The following is a 5,323-nucleotide window of genomic DNA, read 5'->3' as shown; positions in this document are numbered from 1 at the left end:
AAAATTCAACAGCCGTTTATGCTAAAAACTCTCAATAAACTAGGTATCAACGGAATGTATTTCAAAATAATAAAAGCCATTTACGACAAACCCACAGTCACTATCACACTGAATGGGCAAAGACTGGAAGCATTCCCTTTGAAATCTGGCACTGGACAAGGATGCCCTCTCTCACCACTCCTATTCAATATAGTATTGGAAGTTCTAGCCAGAGCAATCAGGCAAGAAAAAGAAAAAAACGGTATTCAGTTAGGAAAGAAGGAAGTCAAATTGTCTCTATTTGGAGATGACATGATTGTACATTTAGAAGACTCCATCATCTCAGCCCAAAATCTCCTTAAACTGATAAGCAGCTTAAGCAAAGTCTCGGGATACAAAATCAATGTGCAGAAATCACAAGCATTCCTATACACCAGTAATAGACTAAAAGAGAGCCAAATCAAGAGCGAACTCCCATTCACAATTGCTACAAAGAGAATAAAATATCTAGGAATACAACTAACAAAGGATGTAAGGACCTCTTCAAGGAGAACTACAAACCACTGCTCAAGGAAATAAGAGAGGACACACACAGATGGAAAAATATTCCATGCTCATGGTTAGGAAGAATCAATATCGTGAAAATGGCCATACTGCCCAAAGTAATTTACAGATTCAACGCTATCCCCATCAAGCTACCTATGACCCTCTTCACAGAACTGGAAAAAATCACCTTAAACAGAACTGGAAAAAATCACCTTAAACTTCATACGGAACCAAAAGAGAGCCCACATAGCCAAGACAATCCTAAGCAAAAAGAACAAAGCTGGAGGCATCACACTACCTGACTTCAAACCATACTACAAGGCTACAGTAATCAAAACAGCATGCTACTGGTATCAAAACAGACATATAGACCAATGGAACAGAACAGAGGTCTCGGAGGCAACGCCACACATCTACAACCATCTGATCTTTGACAAACCTGACAAAAACAAGCAATGGGGAAAGGATTTCCTGTTTAATAAATGATGTTGGGAAAACTGGCTAGCCTTGTGCAGAAAACAGAAACTGGACCCCTTCCTGACACCTTACACTAAAATTAACTCCAGATGGATTAAAGACTTAAACATAAGACCTAACACCATAAAAACCCTAGAAGAAAACTTAGGCAAAACCATTCAGGACATAGGCATAAGGAAGGACTTCAGGAGTAAAACATCAAAAGCTTTGGCAACAGAAGCCAAAATAGGAAAATGGGATCTAATTAAACTCCAGAGCTTCTGTACAGCAAAAGAAACAATCATTAGAGTGAAACAGCAACCAACAGAATGGGAAAAAATTTTTGAGTGTGGGCCAACCCAGCAGGGTACTCTGGAGTAAGTATTGCCCAGTAGAGTCAGGTACAGCCTTCACACCTTGCCATGCTCAGTCCTTACGTGTGAATCACTTCAGAAAGCCTGTGACAATGGAGGAGACAGCACTCTGTAGTGGAGGTGGCACCACCAATCTTAGTGAACTTAGTATCTGACTTCTAATCTCTGTCTCTCAGCTCACCAAGATGGCCAATTACCAAGAGGGTTCTCCCTCTGCACTGGCTGTATGTCTCATATTTGCTTCACTTCACTCATGGATCATAGTTCTGTGCTGTCTATACCAAAAAAGTAGTCTTTTCATATATCATTTCATGTATTTCAGTTTTATAGTTGTTTTCAATAGAAGGGCTGGCCCAGGACTAATTACTCCATCATGGTGGAAAGAAAAAAATCTTAGTTTAGCTTTTGTCAGCCAGTTATGTAGACATTTATTTTTTATTAACTTTATTAGGAATTCATTTTTGACAGAGCATTATAATTTTAAGACAGATTTTTCCCTAGCTGACTAGAAGAGTTTTAAAATCTTGGAAGTACAAAAGGAAGCCATGAACCCAGATCACAGCTTGACTATTTTGCTAATGTAGGCTCCTTCTCAGATGTCCATTCTCCTCACCCATCACCATAACCATATTTCTTTTTAAAAAATAAAATTAATCACAAAAGCAGTTCTTAATGGCAGGTTTCCAGAGTCCTCAGGCAAAACAGAAGAGCCCCACTCTACCTCCCTTTGCAATTCAGCTCTACTCCTGGGCCATTTCAGAAGGAACCCTCCCAAACCCAAGTGGCATTACCATATTTGTAATAGCGGGTGCTCCTATTACCTACTCCTTTGGACTGTGTCTCAGTCCATTTGGGCTGCTATAACAAAAATACCATAGACTGGGTGGTTTAAATTACAAACATATATTTTTTACAGTTCTGGAGGCTGCAAGGTCGAGATCAAGGAGCCGGCAGATTTGGTGCATGGGGAGGAGCCACTTCCTATTTCAAAGATCGTTGTCTTCTTGTTGTGTCTTCGCATAGGAGGAGGGGCAATGGAGCTCTCTGGGGCTTCTTTATAAGGGCACTAATCCCATTTATGAGGGCTTCACCTTCATGACCTAATTACCTCTCAATGGCTTCACCTCCTCATACCATCACCTTGGGGGTTAGGATTCAATCTATGAATTTTAAGGGCACACATTCAGTCTATAGCAGACTGTCAGTAGTTTTTGCACTCATATGATCTGAGGGGCTGGCAAGTCAAACCTGTGAAGCTTTTAAGGTTTATGTTTTTCAAGAAATAATACTTGGGATAAAAATTGCTGATTAGAATGAGGAGAACAAGAGGGTGTACAGGGAGAGCACTGAAGACCACCAGGGAGCATCAAAGGAGGTGGAATAGAAAAAGAAGGAGCTTTCGACATAGGTCATTTTCATTCATTGCTAGGTATACGGTAGGCACTTAATAGACACTTGGTTATTAGTTGATGTGGGATTTCATATTCAGCATAACTGATACTTTCCCTTTAATAATGGCCAGCTCATTTTCAGTCCTACATTGCCCTGTGGAAGAAATCATCACTGTATTTTGGCACTTTTGAAGTAATAGCAGACATTGTGAATGCAGGAGCAATGCAACAGAATGGAAAAGAATGATCACTAGTGAGCTTTCTAGTGTGGGTGTTGAAAACTAATGAAATGCTGTATTATTCTGTGTTCTGCTCTAGCGAACTTTTGATATTCTTTAGTTAAATTTGACTCTGTTACTTATTATCATTCCAGAAATGTGAAGAATAAAAAGTTCAGAAGCCATTTGTGTTCAAACAGAATGCAATTAAAAAGTCCCAGGCAAGCATTATAAGCTCATAAACAGGAGAGCGAGCAAGAAGAAAAAACCAAGAAGCAAATCTTGAAGCAAGTTATAACCTGCCAGACATGAGAAAGACAATAGAGAATCAGAAAGAAAAAAAAGCATGACCATTAATTAGCATATGGAAAAAGATAATCAGAGGGCCACAAGGAAGCTGGATTATTAAAAATGTGACCTCCATTTCAACAAAGAAATTCCAGGCAGTGACAAGATTTTGAATTTATAATGAGGATTGATGAATAGAAGAGAATTGGTAGCAGGATATTTCAGGAAACAAAGAAATACATGAGTTGAAGCTACAGTTAAAAAAAAAAAGGTACTGGAGGAAAAGTTTTCTACCAAAGACAGGATATATTACTGTCCTCTCATATTCTTCTTTGTGTTTCTATAATCACCTGATTCTTCTTTTCTGTATTGTCAGATCCCTGAGAAATGTTTCTCCAGAAGGTGCTGTTTTTTCTGGTCATTGGGCACTGCCATCTTCTATAATCATCTCTTCAAAAAATACACTTTTTTAAATATTTTTTTTGAGCCAGAGTCTTGTACTGCCACTCGAGCTGGAGTGCAGTGGTGTGATCTCGGCTCACTGCAATCTCCACCTCCTGGGTTCAAGTGATTCTCCTGCCTCAGCCTCCTGAGTAGCTGAGATTACAGGTGTCTGCCACCATGCCCAGCTAATTTTTCGTATTTTTCCTAGAGATGGGGTTTCACCATGTTGGCCAGGCTGGTCTCAATTCCTGACCTCTTGATTCACCTGCCTCGGTCTCCCAAAGTGCTGGGATTAACAGGTGTTAGCCACCACGCCCGGCCAAAAATAGTATTCCCTTATCCACAGGGAATACATTCCAAAATCCCCAGTGAATGCCTGAAACTGTAGATAGTAAAGAACCCTATATATACCATGTTTTTTTCCTATACATATATACCTATGATTGTGTTTAATTCATAATAGGCATAGTAAGAGATTAACAACAATAACTAATACCCTATAATATGTGACTATGGTCTCTCTCTCAAAATGTCTTACTGCATGTAATATTCTCAGACTGTGGTTGACCACAGGTAACTGAACCCAAGGAAGGTGAAATGAAGGACAAAGGGGGCTACTGTACAAGCAAACAGATCCCCTATGGATCTTCATTATTGAGATACTTCTGACCGATCTCATCCATAGTTTGCAATTATCTTGACTGAAATCTAATGATTACTGTTACCATAACACTGAAACAAGGATATAAAGCAAGGAAAAGTATCCTTTGAATAAAACTGGTCAAATAAACATCAACAACACAAACTGTTCCTAATGATAAAAAATAGTTACCATTTATTCAGTACCTAGTATAGGCAGACTCAGCACTCCTAATGTCTGATCTAATTCTTACAACAACCTTGCAAGGTTTGTATGATGATCTTTATTTTAAAGATGGGGAAACTGCAGTTCAGAGAGTTTTGATAACTGACTCGAGATCTTCTAGCTGATAAGGGCAGAACTGGACCTGACCCAAGCGCTTCTGTCACCAAATCACACACAGGCAACATAACACGATGTTCCTATAATTTGTGAGTCCCTTTACAGCTTTAAGTGCTTTCATATGAGCAAGGACAACTTGAAAAATCTGATGATACTTTGACCAAAGTTGCTATGGTAAGAGATTCTGAAAACAAAGACAGTAAAAGTCTTAAACTAAGATTTAGATTCTAAAGTTAGTGAATAAAATGAAACTAGACAAAATTAATTCTGAGTAGCTGTGGTAGATTAAGCACAGTCTACCCATCTCTTTGCTTACAACTAAAAACTAGACAGAATACATGAAGCAACTATCTGAGAACTTTGAAGAGTAAGTAATAGTAGGCATATTGAGGAGGGAAATAAATCTCAATGATCGTGACTGATAAGGAGTAAGTTTCCCATTATTTTTATTTTTATTTAAAAAAAGTAGAGATGGGGGTCTCACTTTGTTACCCAAGCTGTTTTCAAACTTCAAGCAATTCTCCCACCTGAGCATCCTAAGTGCTGGGATTTCAAGCACGAGCCACTATGCCTACCCCCCATCCCTCCTGCTCCCCAACCTTTAAAAAATTTAACATATATTCTGGTTTATACTCAAGAACAGCC

The sequence above is a fragment of the Aotus nancymaae genome, unplaced genomic scaffold (assembly GCF_030222135.1).
Source record: "Aotus nancymaae isolate 86718 unplaced genomic scaffold, 86718_ANA_hifiasm-v0.15.2.pri h1tg000006l, whole genome shotgun sequence".
In the NCBI taxonomy this organism is placed as follows: domain Eukaryota; kingdom Metazoa; phylum Chordata; class Mammalia; order Primates; family Aotidae; genus Aotus; species Aotus nancymaae.
Note: the sequence above shows the minus strand (reverse complement) of the source record.